At 36.7% G+C, this 16,912-nt stretch overlaps 1 protein-coding gene across 7 annotated transcripts in view; it reads right to left on the bottom strand.

The window, feature by feature from the left end:
* PCNX1 (pecanex homolog 1 (Drosophila)) overlaps positions 1-16,912 on the bottom strand; it is a 173,476-nt gene that overhangs the window by 129,818 nt on the left and 26,746 nt on the right. The window lies entirely within an intron of this gene.

The raw sequence follows: 16,912 nt of genomic DNA, 5'->3' as shown, positions 1-16,912 counted from the left end.
TGAATTACATGTGTGTCTCACATTGCATTTCCATTGGACAGCACTGAATAGGGTCCATACCAAAAAGCTCATGATACAAGTAGAGAGTTAAGGTATCACATTACAAAATATGTGAATAAGACAGGGTTGAGATACAAATTCATATAATCCCTGATTGTATACTCTCTAACTTCAAGGATAAAAGCATTCTTTATGTTCATGAAAATCCCAAGTTAAAACTGTCATGAGAACAGCCTTAGTTAGAACTGTGACTGTAAAGCCAGATAAGACATGAGACAAAATCCAAATGCTTTATTTTAAAATACTTAAGATACTTAAAAATGGTAACCTGTCCATTAAAATGACTTTTAAAAAGTAACAGAACAGAATCACCAATAGATTAATTGAAAGAAGCAAGTCAGAGGCATCATCCTGGGAATGGAGACTGCACACCCTTATACCTGAGGATCAGAGATGTGGACTTGAGTCTGGGGCGGGAGGGGGGGCAAGGCTGGAAACCACCCCATTGGGAAGGCACTGCCTCAGACTCAATGTTGGCAGAGACCATAAAACCAAGACGAACTTATCCCCCTTTTCAGGAGGGAAAAACAAAAAACAAAAAAAAAAAACCCAGGTGTCTGTAGCTATAGATTCCACATGCTTTCGTAAGATTACACTTCAGTCATCTGAAAACATGCATGGCTCTAAATTTACTTGAAAAGATATCTTCAAATTGCTTGAGAAGGTAAAACTGAAAAGTTTCTGGTGAACCAGGTAGGTTTAGAATGCGGATATGTCAGTTTAAAAAATAACAGTTATTTGGGAGGGAGGGAGAGGGAAAGAGTAAGGCTTGGAACAGGGACAGGGGAAGAAAGTAAATCAAATGCCAAGTTTAATACTTCTGGATTGAGTGCAGTCATAATAGGTAAATACTTGGTATTTTAAAATACTTAGATTAATAAGCCCTTCATATTAGTTTATCTAAAAACTTAAACTGTTCTTTGAAAAGGTAAACAAAACCTCTGGCCAGACTCACCAAGAAGAGAAAAAAAAAAAAAAAACCCAAATAAACAAAATAAGAAATGAAAAAGGAGAAATCACAACAGATACTGCAGAAATAGAAAAAACCGTAAGAGAATACTATGAACAATTTTCTGCCAACAAATTTGACAAACCTAGAAGAAATGGACAACTTTCTAGAGACTTATAGCCCGCCAAAACTGAATCAAGAAGAAATAGATCAAGTGAACAGACCAATCACTAGAAATGAAATTGAGTATGTAATAAAAACACTCCCTACAAACAAAAGTCCAGGACCAGATGGCTTCACAAGTGAATTCTACCAAACATACAAAGAGGAACTTATACCCATCCTCTTAAACTTTTCCAAAAGGTTGAAGAAGGAACACTCCCAAAGACATTCTATGACGCCACCATCATCCTAATTCCAAAACCAGACAAAGATACAACCAAAAAAGAAAACTATAGGCCAGTATCTTTGATGGATATAGACCCAAAAATTACCAACAAAATTTAGCCGACCAAGTCCAACAACGTATATAAAAAAGATCATACACCACAACCAAGTGAGATTCACCCTAGGTTCACAAGGATGGTTCAACATATGCAAATCAATCAACGTGATACACCACATTGACAAAAGAAAAGTCAAAAACCACATGATCGGCTTATCCGACACAACTTAGAATAGATTTACAAGGAGATCCTGCTGAATAGCATTGAGAACTTTGTCTAGATACTCATGTTGCAACAGAAGAAAGGGTGGGGGAAAAATGTAATTGTAATGTATACATGTAAGGATAACCTGACCTCCTTGCTGTACAGTGGGAAAATAAAAAAAATTATTAAAAAAAAAAAACACATGATCATCTCAATAGATGCAGAAAAAGCATTTGACGAAAACCAACATACATTCAGGATAAAAACTCTTACCAAAGTGAGTATAGAGGGAACATACCTTAACGTAATAAAAGCCATTTATGACAAACCCACAGCAAACATAACACTCAATGGAGAAAAACTGAAAGCCTTCCCATTAAAATCTGGAACAAGACAAGGATGTCCACTCTCACCCCTGTTATTCAACATAATATCGGAAGTTCTAGCCACAGCAATCAGACAAACAAAAGAAAGAAAAGGTATCCAAACTGGAAGAGAAGAGATAAAATTGTCACTCTATGCAGATGACATGATACTATATACAGAAAACCCTAAGGACTCCACACAAAAACTACTCAAACTGATCAATGAATTCAGCAAAGTAGCAGGATACAAGATTAACATTTAGAAGTCAGTCGCATTTCTGTACACTAATGATGAAATATTAGAAAAGGAATACGAAAATACCTTTTAAAATCACACCCCAAAAAATTAAATACCTGGGAATAAACCTGACCAAGGAGGTGAAAGATTTATAAGCTGAGAACTACAGGACATTAATCAAGGAAATTAAAAGAGGATTCAAAGAAATGGAAAGATATTTCATACTCCTGGGTTGGAAAAATTAATATTATAAAAAATGACCATATTACCTAAAGCAATCTACAGATTCAATGCAATCCCTATCAAGTTACCCATGACATTTTTCACAGAACTAGAACAAACAATCCAAAAACTTATATGGAACCACAAAAGACCAAGAACTGCCAAAGCAATCCTGAGGAACAAAAACCAAGCAGGAGGCATAACCCTCCCAGACTTCAGGCAATATTACAAAGCCACAGTCATCAAGAAAGTGTGGTACGGGTACCAAAATAGATATACAGACCAAAGGAGCAGAACAGAGAAATAAATCCAGACACCTACGGTCAGTTGATCTTCGACAAAGGAGGCAAGAATATCAAATGGGAAAAAGACAGTCTTTTCACCCAGTATTGCTGGGAAACCTGGACAGCTGCATGGAAATCAACGAAACTAGAATACACCCTCACACCATGCACAAAAACAAACTCAAAATTGCTTAAAGACTTAAACGTAAGACAAGACACCATCAACTTCCTAGAAGAGAACATAGGCAAAAACATTCTCTGACATCAATCTTACAAATGTTTTCTTAGGTCAGTCTTCCAAGGCAACAGAAATTTAAAAAAAAAAGCTATGGGACCTAATCAAACTGACAAGCTTTTGCACAGTAAAGGAAATCATTAAAAAAAAAAAAAAAAAAAGACAACCTAAGGAATGGGAGAAAATAGTTTCAAACAATGTATCTGACAAGGGCTTAATCTCTAAAATATACAAACTACTTATATAACTCAACAGCAAAAAAAACCAACCCAATTGGAAAATGGGCAAAAGACCTCAATAGACATTTCTCCAAAGAAGATATACAGATGGCCAACAGGCACATGAAAAAAATGCTCAATGTCACTGATTATTAGAGAAACGCAAATCAAAACTACGAGATACCACCTCACACCAGTCAGAATGACCATCATTAATAAGACCACAAATAACAAATGCTAGAGCAGGTGTGGAGAAAAAGGGAACCCTCCTACACTGTTGGTGGGAAATGTAAATTGGTACAATCACTATGGAAAAAAGTATGGAGGTACCTCAGAAAACTAAATACAGAACTACCACATGACTCAGCAATCCCACTCTTGGGCATATATCTAGACAAAACTTTCCTTGAGAAAGACACATGCACCCGAATGTTCACTGCAGCACTATTTACAACAGCGAAGACATGGAAGCAACCTAAATGTCCACTGACAAATGGATTAAGAAGATGTGGTATATATACACAATGGAATACTACTCAGCCATAAAAAAGAACAGAATAATGCCATTTTGCAGCAACATAGATGGAACTAGAGACACTCATACTAAGTGAAGTCAGAAAGAGAAAGACAAATACCCTATCACTTGTATCTGGAATCTAATATACAGCACAAATAAACCTTTCCACAGAAAAGAAACTCATGGACTTGGAGAACAGACTTGTGGTTGCCAAGAGGGAAGGAGTGGGATAAACAGGGAATCTGGGATTAACAGATGCAAACTATTGCCTTTAGAGTGGATAAGCAATGAGATCCTGCTGTATAGCACTGGGAACTGTATCTAGTCACTTATGATAGAGCATGATGGAGGATAATGTGAGAAAAAGAATGCATGTATGTATGTGTGACTGGGTCACTTTGCTGTACAGCACAAAATTGACAGAACACCGTAAACCAACTATAATGGAAAAAATTTAAAAATCTTAAAAAAAAAAAAGCTTAAATTGGTGATTCCAATTTAAAACGTCACTGAATAACATACCCAGGCTTATAAAATGCATTTAAATTTTTGGGGGGAAATAACAATAAAAAATAAATTTAAAAAAAAACTCCCCCCACTCCCCAAAAAAATTTTTCGGAGTTCTCACCATGGCTCACCTGACTAGCATCCAAGAGGATGCGGGTTCAATCCCTGGCCTCACTCAGGGGGTTAAGGATCCGGCGTTGCCGTGAGCTGCGGTGTAGGTTGAGGACACAGCTCAGATCCAATGTTGCTGTGGCTGGGGCATAGGCCAGCAGCTACAGCTCAGATTGGACCCCTAGCCTGGGAACCTCCTTATGCCGTGGGTGCGGCCCTAAAAAGACAGAAAAGATCAAAATAAATAGATAAATTACTAGAAGATGTTGGGGAAAATACAACTATAAAAAAAAATCTTTCCAAATTAAAAAAATTCATAATCCTGTCTTATAAAATTAGGGCAAATAAAAAAATTAAAAAATTAAAATGTACAAAATCCATAAATATCAGGTTTAGAAAAGTACTTTAAAAAGATTTGTTAGATAATTTAAGCACATAAAAATGAATTCCAGATTTACAGATGCAATTTAAATTCAAGGGAGCTTAAGCTATATTAAAAATCCAAACTTTTTAAAAATCATTGTTAAAATGCGTTCTATGAGTAGAGTTCAAAATTCTAATTTACAGCTTTCATAAATCTTTCACTGTAAAAAAAAGCTCCCTGAATAAAATTTTCCAAACAGAAACACACACATACACACACAAATTTCAAAGTAAATATGCCTATAACACAAACACATATACTGCTTAGAGAATTTACAGAAGTTCTGTATGATGCTGATTTCCATATGATATGTTCACATAAGAACTGGAATTCTTGAAACCATTTAGGTCAACACCTTCATTTCCAGACAGAAGTTAAGACTTACTAACTTTGAATGACTTAGTGAAGATCACCCATCTTAAGCAAATTTTCTTGTTTTACTAAATACCACAATACCAGGTCATTTTCAAATGTAAAGTGTTAATGAAAAAACAAGTCATTTATGGAAAAATGTCATATAAGGTAAAAAATGATGGATCATATTAAGTGAATGAAAAGAAAACCACCCCATCATTATTATTCAGAGTGGTAGAAAAATTCAATGGAAATGTTAACGGTCCCTCCAAATGGGAAAAGATAAAGATCGGTTAACACAGAAGAGTCCACAAAGAATCAAAGACTATGTAGGAGTTCCTGTTGTGGCACAGCAGAAATGAATCTGACTAGGAACATCCCTGGCCTCACTCAGTGAGTTAAGGATCTGGAGTTGCTGTGCGCTGTATGTGGTGTTAAGTCGCAGACACGGCTTGGATCCTGTGTGGCCGTGGCTGTGGTGTAAGCTGGCAGCTGTGGCTCTGATTCGACCCCTGGCCTGGGAACCTCAAAATGCCTCGAGTGCAGCCCTAAAAAGCGAAAAAACAAACAAAAAAACACAGATATAAATTAACTCTCTCCCTACTATTACAACTGCTAAGACTAGTAGATAACTGAGGGCCAAGAAACACACTAAAATGTGCAGGATCCATACGCTAAGTATAGAACTTCTCTTTCAAAAACACTCAACAATAAAAGGACTGAAAACAAAATAAAAATTTAACCATTTCACTGGAAACCAGTACGAACCAGATGATTAACACTTGTATTTTCTACCCAAACTACAAAAGTTACACATTATTTTACACTGTGTGGCTTAACTGCCTAAGCCCTATCAGTGGTATTCCCGAGGTTTCCAGATGACAGAGGACAGCTGTGCTATAACAGTTTCACTTTTCCACAGGAGGGTAAAAGTGCACACACACTTGTTCTTTACTTGCATTTATGGGCTCTCAGATGAAACCAGCACAGATGACATCAGCATCAGATCTTAGATGAAACATAAACCCTCTCAAGAAAAACCTTTACATGGTATCTGCCTTTTTGTGGTTTCGGTGGTCCCCTATAATCAAACATCAAAAAGCTAGAAACAGGAGTTCCCGTCGTGGCGCAGTGGTTAACAAATCTGACTAGGAACCATGAGGTTGCGGGTTCGGTCCCTGCCCTTGCTCAGTGGGTTAACGATCCGGCGTTGCCGTGAGCTGTGGTGTAGGTTGCAGACGCGGCTGGGATCTCGCGTTGCTGTGGCTCTGGCGTAGGCCGGTGGCTACAGCTCCGATTCAACCCCTAGCCTGGGAACCTCCATATGCCGAGGGAGCGGCCCAAGAAATAGCAACAACAACAAAAGACAAAAGACAAAAAAAAAAAAAAAAAAAAAGCTAGAAACGGAGTTCCCCTTGTGGTTCAGCAGTAATGAACACAATTAGTATCCATGAGGATGTGGGTTTGATCCCTGGTCTCACTTTGGGTTAAGGATCCAGCATTGCTGTGAGCTGTAGTGCAAATCACAGATGTAGCTCAGATCTGGCGTTGCCGTGCTTGTGCTGTGGCTGGCAGCTGCAGCTCCAATTTGACCCCTAGCCTGGAAACTTCCATATGCAAGTGCAGCCCTAAAAAGAAAAAAAATAAAAGTGAGAAACTAGTTAGGTCACCTATTCCTCAATTTTATGGATTATATACCAAAAGGTATTAGTATTTGCTTTAATATTTTATTAAATTAGATATATCAATACTGTGTTTTCAAAAAATATTTTTAGAATTGTTTATCAATAAGCAGTACTTAATGGGAAAGCAGGTTCTTTTTCTGAAGAAAAGAACTTTTATAAGATAAAACTGATTATGTTTCTGAAAAAAATATAATTTTTGCACCCCACTTAAAACAATTCTAAAGTAAAATTTGAATTTTGGGGTCAGATACTTAATCACTTAAGGTTAACTATGTTCTATAACAATACCTCAAAAAGTACTAGTATTTCCAAAAGGACACATTTCACCTTCTTAGATTATAATATTCTACTGTAGTTGTTATCTTCAAGTTATTGTTTTTTTTTTTTTTTTTTTTTTTTTTTTTTTATACTTTTTTTTTTTTTTTTTTTTTTGTCTTTGTCTTTGTTGTTGTTGCTATTCTTCCTCCCAGCATATAGTTCCACTAGTTGATCGACTGTACCACCGGCTACACCAGACACAATTGCATCTGACCGTCTGCAACCTACCCAGCTCACCACGCCGATCGTCACCCACTGACAACACCAACCCGCACCTCATTCCTAGTCGGATCAACCACTGCCCACGACGGACTCCTCAAGTTATGTGATCAACCAAACATTAACTGCTCTCTGGTAAGGAAAACAAATCTATTTTATCTTCGCCTAAATGTCTACCTATAATTACAAATTGCTTATAGAGAAAGGCTGGTTTTACTTTTTCCTAGGATACCACAAATAGTGGAGAGCAGAGAATGAAGGTAGTGTAGCAGGTGGTGTAATGCCGATGGACAAACAAGGCCCTCATTAACTAGAAAGGTCACAGCACTGTAAGCTCAAGATAAAGGCCTGCAAAGTCATCACAGGCTTCAAATACTCTTCTTATACCTCCTTTAACAGCTATACATCTTCTACATCTAATATACCAAAAGCTTATAATGTTAAAGCAGACAAGCTGGGTGCTTTTCAGTTCTGTTATGCTATGATTAGTTAACTCTATGATTTCTGAGATTTACTTATGATGTAGTTATAGTCAAGTATTCAGACCAGTCCAGTCAGAGATCAGTGGCCTGTAACTTACCCAAGGTTAGCAGAATTGGCAAACATCACCCACAACTAAGGCCAAGGCTGGGGGGGGAAAAAGTTTAACAAACTCTTAAGATAGCCATGATTAATGCAAGACACTTAAATGTTTCTCCCCCTACCCCCCACTGCAACTACTTCATTCATTTAAAGCTATGTTTACCAAACTTTTGGCATCAGAGGTTGAGTGGGCATTCAAGCAAACATGTGAACTATGTATTTTAAGTAAAGATTCATCACATTTTAATTTCTCATACTGACAGACAGGTGGATTAAAGATGTTAATGTAAAAAGCAAAACTTGAAAACTTTTAGAAGAAATATATAAAAGAATATCTTTATGACCTTAGGATATGGAAGATTTCTTAAGCATGATCCTCAAAGCGCACACTAAAAAGGGCTGATGAATTAAAACTTAGAACATCTGTTTATTGAGACACACTACAAATTGAGTGAAAAGACAAGCTACAAACTAGAAAAACACATTTAAACATGTATCACTGTATATAAGCATATGTATATATGTGTACATATATAATATATATATTATATAAAGAATATTAGTAACAAAGAGGCAAACTGCTGAAAACAAAGAACAGACCTTACAGAAAAAAAAATATAAACAGCCAATAAAAGCATATGAAAGCATGTTCAATTTCATCAGTAATGAGCAAAACACAATGTAAAACTTGAAAAATATGTAATTTATATTAAGAAATCAGACATAACTAAGTATAGAGAATCAGAATTCTTATAAACTACTAGTAGAAATATAAATTGATATATCACCCAAGATCCAGCAATTTCTCTTATACATGTGAAAATTAGAGCAACATGCAGCAACATAAACTATACAAATACAGTATGTATTGTACTCCAAATGTAACTTTATGCTTTACTGCATTTTCTTGATTTTTTTGTAATAAGCATGTATTTCTTTTATAATTGGAAAAAAATAGCTAAATTTTATATTAAGGATTTTTATATTAGAAAAAAAGAGTATATTAGCTTTCATCTTTTACAAAGATCTATAGTCTCCTCAATAAAAGATGACTTATCAACATGTAAAGTTCCACATGCAGCTTCTCGCTGTACTTATTTGCAAGAAGTCAAGAAAAAAATCTTGACTCTCAATTATACATTCCTGGGAATGCCAGGAAGAGTTAACAGCTGTCAGTGAGCTGTAGACACATAGATCAAACATAGCTCCCAAAATTATATGTAGTAAGCCTCCTTACTGAGAATTGGGTCAGGTCCTTTTTTTTTTTTTTTTTGCCAATTTTTTAGGGGTGCACCTGCGGCATATGGAAGTTCCCAGGCTAGGGGTCAAATTGGAGCTACAGCTGCTGGCCACAGCCACAGCATCCAAGCTGCATCTGCAACCTCTACACAGCTCTTGGCAACACCAGAACCTCAACCCACTGGGTGAGGCCAGAGATCAAACCCACACCCTTATGGATATTAGTCGGATTCATTTCTGCTGCACCACAACAGGAACTCCTGTCGGGAATTTTTTTTTTTTTTCCCAAGTCTTTTGGAATTTTTTTTTTTTTCCCAATTTGGAGTATACTTGATTTACAACACTGTATTAGTTTCAGGTGTACAGCAAAGTGAGTCAGTTATATATATATACATATATCCATTCTTTTTTCAGACTTTTTTCCCACATAGGTTATCACATAATACTGAGTAGAGTTTCCTGTGCTATACAGTAGGTCCTTGTCGATTATCTATTTTATTGTGTTAGATATTTTTAATAAGACCATCCCTCTTAAAAGCTGGACAAAGAGAAATGCAAATCAAAACTACAATGAAATATTACCACTCACCCATTAGAATCGTTACTGTTAATTAACGACAACAAAAAGGAAATACCAGAAAATAATAAGTGTAGGCAAGGGTGTGGAAAACTTGGAACCTTTTTACATTGTTGGTTAAAGTAAAATGGTACAGTCTCCATGAAATCACTATGGTAGTTCCTCAAAAAAATTAAAACTACAATTACCATATATCTAGCAATTCCACTGCTGGGTATTTATTCAAGAGAATAAACTGGATCTCAAATAAACTTCAGGATCTCAAAAAGGTATCTGCACACTTAAATACACAGTAGCATTATGCACAATAGCTAAGAGGTGAAAGCAACACAAATGTCCACGAGTGGATGAATAAACAAAATGTGGTCTGTATGCATAAAGGGTTATTCCATGTTAAAACAGAAGGAACTCCTTCCCATTGTGGCTCAGCAAGTTAAAAACCCAACAGTATCCATGAGGATGCAGTTTTGGTCACTGGCCTCGCTCAGTGGGTTAAAGATCCAGCATTTCCATGAGCTATGCTGTAGATCACAGACTCAGCTGGAATCTGGTGTTGCTGTGGCTATCAAGTAGACCAGCAGCTACAGCTCTGATTCCACCCCTAGACTGGGAATTTCCATATTTCTCAGTTGCTGCCCTAAAAAGAAAAAAAAAGAAAAAAAAGGAACTCCTGTCACATGCTACTACATGGATGACCTGACCCTTGAAAACATTAGGCCAAGTGAAATAAGCTATTCACAAAAAGACAAATTACTGAACGATTCCACTTACATGAGGTATCTAAAGCAGTCAAATTCACAGAAATAGAAAACAGAATGATGGTTGCCATGGACTGGTGGGAGGGAGAAATGAAGAGTAGCTGTTCAATGAGCAGAGAGTTTCGGATTTGCCGAATGAAAAGATTCTAGAGATCCACTGCGCAACAATGTAAGTATACTTAACACTATGGAAGAGTATACTTAAAAATGTGTTAAAACGGTAAATTTTGTTATGCGGTTTCCCTATAATTTTTAAAAGTTAGATGGATGAATATTTCACTTTGCCTTCTCTCTGGTGAGGGAAGAAAATCAAATTCTGAGAAACAAGCTGGGAGACTAAGCCATCTGCACCACTTCTTAAATTCTGAGTTTATCCTGAACATTTAAAAACAACAACAACAACGACAACAAACCTATTATTTCAGCAAGGAGTGATAGGTTCAACCTATTCAAGACACCCCAATATATTTGTGATAGCACTCTTGAGAAAGCCACTTGGAATCACAGAAATGCTCATATTAGAACTATCGGTGCCATGAAGTAACTTTATCTTACTCATTTCAAAATTCAAGTAATTGTCCCTGTGGAAAAGCAATCTTTAATTCAATGCTCATTTCCTAGTGCAACAACATAAAGACAGTAAGTTTACTATCTCTGCTTTGCGGTAAATTTTTAATTTTCTCTACCACTGAGTCAAGATCTGTAGTATACTGTTAACAAATGGGTATACTTCCTTAATTGTAGCTGTTCTCAATTAGAACTGATTTCAATACATTTTTTCCAGTTCATGCTACAACGTATCAACAAAATTTAATACTTAGTGCCAACTAACATACTAAGACATCAACTAACATCTAATACTTAGTGATTACCATGTGCTAATTAAGCACATTTCTAAGAGTCTTATGTATATTAATTCACTGAACCCTCACAATCACCTCAGGAAGTCAGCACTATTTTTCGACCCATTTTTATAAATGAAGGAACTGAGGCTCAAAGAGGTAACTAACTTGCTCAAGGTCTCAGAATGAGATACTAAGAAGCAGTTTGGCTTCAGAGTCTCCGCTCTTCATGCTATCTAACTGCCGCTAAATCAGGCATTGGCAAACTTTTTTTGTTTAAAACAAAAAACGTTTCACATTTGGCAGGTCATATGATCTGTCATAACTACTGAACTCTGCTATTGCAGTGTGAAAGCAACCAAAGGCAACATACATGAACATGATATTTTCCAATAAAACTCTGTGGACACTATAGATAGTAAAATTTCGATTTCACATAATCTTCACATAGCAAGAAATATCACTTAAAAAAACTTTCCCAACCACTAAAAACTATAAAAAAACCATTCTTAGCTCATGGGCCATACAAAAGCTACACAGGTAGCAGTTTACTGGTATCTGCTCTAAATGAACATTTATTTTTTTCTCTCACTATTAAGACATCATCAAATAAAGGATCATCAAGCACTTCCCCCTTTCATATGCCAAGTACAATCTATAACCTCCAACATCCCCAGTTTCATCCAACTAAGAAGCAAAGCAGCTGCCAGCAAACACTGGTCAGTAACTGCTCTTCCGCTTCAGTGAGAAAGTCTATCAATTTGCAGCAATATGGATGGAACTAGAGACTCTCATACTGAGTGAAGTAGCTCAGACACCATACGATATCACTTATATGTGGAGTCTAAAATATGGCACAAATTATCTATCTACGAAACAGAAAAGATCACGGACATGCAGGACAGATTCCTGTTTGCCAGAAGGGAGGGGGAGGGAGTGGGATGGATTGGGAATCTGGGGTTAGTAGATGAAAACTCTTCCATTTGGAGTGATGGGCAAAGAGATCCTGCTGTATAGCACAAGGAACTGTGTATCTAATTGCTTGTGATGGAACATGATGGAGGATAATGTGAGAAAAAGAATGTGTGTGTGTATATGTATATATATGACTGGGCCATTTGCTGTATAACAGAAATTAACAGAACACTGTAAATCAATCACAATAACAAAATTTACACTAAAAAGCACTGGTTTGAGGTTACCATGCAAAAATTGCATTGGTTCCACAGAAGTCACTAGAAAAGTGACAAAAAAAAACCCTAATGGCTTAACATAACTACCCAACAAAGTTTCATGACAAAAAACTAATTAGGAACTAGGGGAAGAGGGCCTGTCTGTACCACAAAGGAAAATTTTTAAATAGGAACAAACATGAAGACTGAACCTCTCTATCCAAAAAAATAAATTAACTGTAAGAGAATCATAAAAGCGAAAAAAAAAAAAAAATAGGTCAGCCTTTCAAAAAAAATAGATATCCAGGTCACATTTCTATGTATCTCTTTAATCAGACATTTTTCCTCAAAATGCTTATCTATAATTTATTGGAGTTCCCATGGTGTCGCAGTGGTTAACGAATCTGACTAGGAACCATGAGTTTGCGGGTTTGATCCCTGGCCTTGCTCAGTGGGTTAAGGATCCGGTGTTGCTGTGAGCTGTGGTGTAGTTGCAGACGCGGCTCAGATCCCGCGTTGCTGTGGCTCTGGTGTAGGCCGGTGGCTACAGCTCCGATTAAACCCCAAGCCTGGGAACCTCTATATGCTGCAGGAGCAGCCCTAGAAAAGGCAAAAAGACAAAAATAATAATAATAATAATAAATACAACTATCGTTCCGAGGCCTTTCTTTGCTGCCTACGATAACCCACAGTTCAATATCCAACTATAAGAAAACAATGAGTAACAATTTTGTTTACAAGTTTGTAACACTAACTTCATTCAGATTGTTCTCTGGGGTTTTTTTTTGTTCTTTGTTTTTTTTTGGGGTTTTTTTTGCTTTTTAGGCCACACCTGCAGCATATGTTCCCAGGCTAGAGGTCAAATCACCACAGCCACAGCAACACGGGGTGTGAGTTGCATCTGCGACCCTACACCATAGCTCAAGGCAACGCCAGATCCCCAACCCACTGAGCAAGGGCAGGGATCAAACCTGCATCCTCATGGATAAAAGTTGGATTTGTTTCCACTGTGCCACAGTGGAAACTCCCACATTATTCTTTTTAAGGCCATGGTTCTCTCCTTGTGTGGGTGGGATCTTTGAATGCTGCCAACTACCAAGGTAGTTGGTGCTTCTATTGAGCAAAAACAATCACTGAGATATTTAGAAAGAAAAATTGAACTTAAATTTTTTCCTAGCTTTAAAGTTAAGTCTGCTCTATCAATCTGTAATAGAAAAGGGAGTAAAAAATGAAATGACTGCAATGAAAAAAGAATCTTGTAAATGAAAAGAAAAATTAGCAGAATTTGAAAGCAATATGCCTTATGCCCTGGGGATGATGTGGGGAACCATAGATACTAATCCTGTCCTAAATTATAAATTCAATCCATCAATAACATCTGGAATAACTTTTCCTAACACTTTTTTAGCAGATGACCACAATAAAGCAAGTCACATGAATATTTTGATTCCCTAGTGCATGTAAAAGTTATATTCACACTACTGTCTATTAAGCGTACAAGTATTATCTAAAAACTGTACATACCCTAAAAGATACTTCATTGTTTAAAAAAAAAAAAAATGCTACATCATCTGAACCATCAGTGAGTCAGATCTTCTTGCTGGTCTTTTCCTCCTCCTGCTGACTGATCAGGGTGGTGGTTGCTGAAGGCTGGGGTGACCGTGGCCATTTCTTAAAGACAAGGAACTCTTCCTTTCATGAATGATTTCTCTGTAGCATACCCAATAATTACTGTCACTCCCCAACCTTTTATCGCCACTCCCCATCCCCCACTGATAACCACTAGTTTATTCTCTATATCTGTGATTCCGACCCTTGTTTGTTATATTCAATAGTGGTTTTTTTGGTTGTACTTGCAGTATGTGGAAGTTCCCAGGCCAGGGAGTGAACCCGAGCCACAGCAGTGACAACATGGAATCCTTAGCCATTAGACCACCAGGGAACTCTGATGTGTTTACATATAAGTGATACCATACAGTATTTGTCTTTCTCCACCTGCCTTCTTTCACTTCATATAATGCCCTCCAAGTCCATCCATGTTGCTACAAATGGCAAAATTTGTTGCAAAAGCCAAAATTTCATTCTTTCATATGGCCAAGTAGTATTCCACTGTGTATATACACAACAGGTTCTTTATCCATTCATCTGTTGATAGACACTTAGGTTGCTTTCCTACCTTGGCAACTGGAAACAGTGCTGCTGTGAACACTGGGATGCCTGTATCTTTTCAGATTAGTGTTTTTGTTTTTTTTAGATATATGCCCAGGAGTGGAACTGCTGCGTCATACGATAGTCCTATTTTTAGTTTTTTGAGATATCTCCATACTGTTTTCCACAGTGGCTTTAACAATTTACATTACCACCAACAGTGTAATGTAAATTTTCTCAACATCCTCATCAACATTCGTGATTTGTATTCTTTTCAATGGCAGCCTCCCTGGCAGGTGTGAGGTGATTATTTCACTGTGGTTTTCATTTGCGTTTCCCTGATACTTAGCAATGTTAAGCAACTTTTCATGTGCTTGTTAGCCACATGCATTTCCTCTGGAAAAATGTCTATTTAGTTTTTCTGTCCATTTTTTAATTGGGTTTTTGGGGTTTTTTTGACATTGAGTTTTATGAGCTGATTATACATGTTGGATATTAATCCTTCATTGGTCACATCACTTGCAAATATTTTCTCCCATTCAGTAGGCTGGTTGCCTTTTCATTTCGTCAGTAGTTTACTTTGCTGTGCAAAAATCTCCTAAGTTTGATTAGGTTCCATTTGTTTATTTTTGCTTTTATTTTACTTTAGGAGATGGATACCCCAAAATTGCTGCAATTTATGTCAAAGAGTGTTCTCCCTATGCTTTCCTCTTTTATAGTATCTGGTCTTATGCTTAGGTCTTTTATCTATTTTGAGCTTATTTTTGTATATGGTATTAGAGTGTTCTAAATTTCGTTCTTTTACATGTAACTGTCCAGTCTTCCCAGCACCATTTATGGAAGAGACTGTCTTTTCTCCACTGTATATTCTTGTGCCTCCTTGTCATAGATTAATTGACCATAAATGTGTGGGTTTATTTCTGGGCTCTCTATCCTGTTTGATTGATCTGTGTGTCTATTTTTGGAGAGGCACCACTGTTTTGAGTTACACATGTTTTTCTGAGTAAACCTAACCATCCTAGAAAGAGCACAATATCCTATATTAAGAATTATCTTGGGAGTTCCCATTGTGGCACAGCGGAAACGAATCCAAATAGGAACCATGAGGTTGCGGGTTCGATCCCTGCCCTTGCTCAGTGGGTTAAGGATCCAGCACTGCCGTGAACTGTGATGTAGGTCGCAGACTCGGCTCAGATCTGGCTGGCGTTGCTGTGGCTCTGGGGTAGGCTGGCAGCTGTAGCTCCGATTAGGCCCCTAGCCTGGGAACCTCCACATGCTGCGGGTGTGGTCCTGAAAAGACAAAAGACCAAAAAAAAAAAAAAAAAAAAAGAATTATTTTAATTTATATCTCCTTTTTAAATTGGTAATTTGACATTTTATTGTATGAATCACTCTTTTACTAGTTTAATCAGTCTAAGTAAATCCCTGAGTAAACTGAAAAAAACTATTCCTCTAAATGGTAAATATGAGGACCAGAAAGCTACTCATAAAATCCAATTGAAACTGTTTAACCTATCTCTTTACTTTGTCTCTGATATATTCTATTGAAACAATTTTTCAAGATTTATAGTAAGTGAAAATAAGAAATACGTCAACACAACTTTACAATTCTGAAGAACAGAAGCTAGGTTATCTTCTTACTATACCTCACAAAACGCTAGTTCAGGATATATTCAGTGATATTATCTTAGAGGCAAATACATATAAAATAATGGGATTCTTCTCGTGCTTATTAGCTGTACTCCTATAAAAGTAGTGTACTATACAAGCACAAAATAAATAACAGCTCAAATTTAGGGCTTAAAAATCAAAAGAATTTAATTCAATAACAAAAGCATTAAGCAAAGGTAAAACCAGAAGGATCAAGTAAAAATAAATATTTTAAAATAAAATATGACTAGATAAAAAATTAGGTTATCAAACCTTATTATATGATTGTGTATTTTTTATGTTTCATTGAAATTTAATGGAGTAAGTTGAGCTCCTAATGTAAGAACGTTAAGCCAGTAGGATTCGCAAATTAAAAGTAGTATACTAGCTCTTTTAAAAGTATTAACAGAATCCATATATCATTTTTGCCCTTAGCTCCTCAACTGGCTTGAAACAAAATGATGGTACTGCGTGTTGCATAATCCATTTCTACCTTTAAAAGTAAATGCTATAATAGGCAATGTATCACACACTAGACTTAAGGTGAGGTAAACATGAAAGTTGCCTAACAGAAAAAAAGAATGAAGG

This window comes from Sus scrofa, chromosome 7 (genome assembly GCF_000003025.6).
Source record: "Sus scrofa isolate TJ Tabasco breed Duroc chromosome 7, Sscrofa11.1, whole genome shotgun sequence".
NCBI classification, from domain to species: Eukaryota; Metazoa; Chordata; class Mammalia; order Artiodactyla; family Suidae; genus Sus; species Sus scrofa.
Note: the sequence above shows the minus strand (reverse complement) of the source record. Positions and strands in the feature narration are given on the sequence as shown.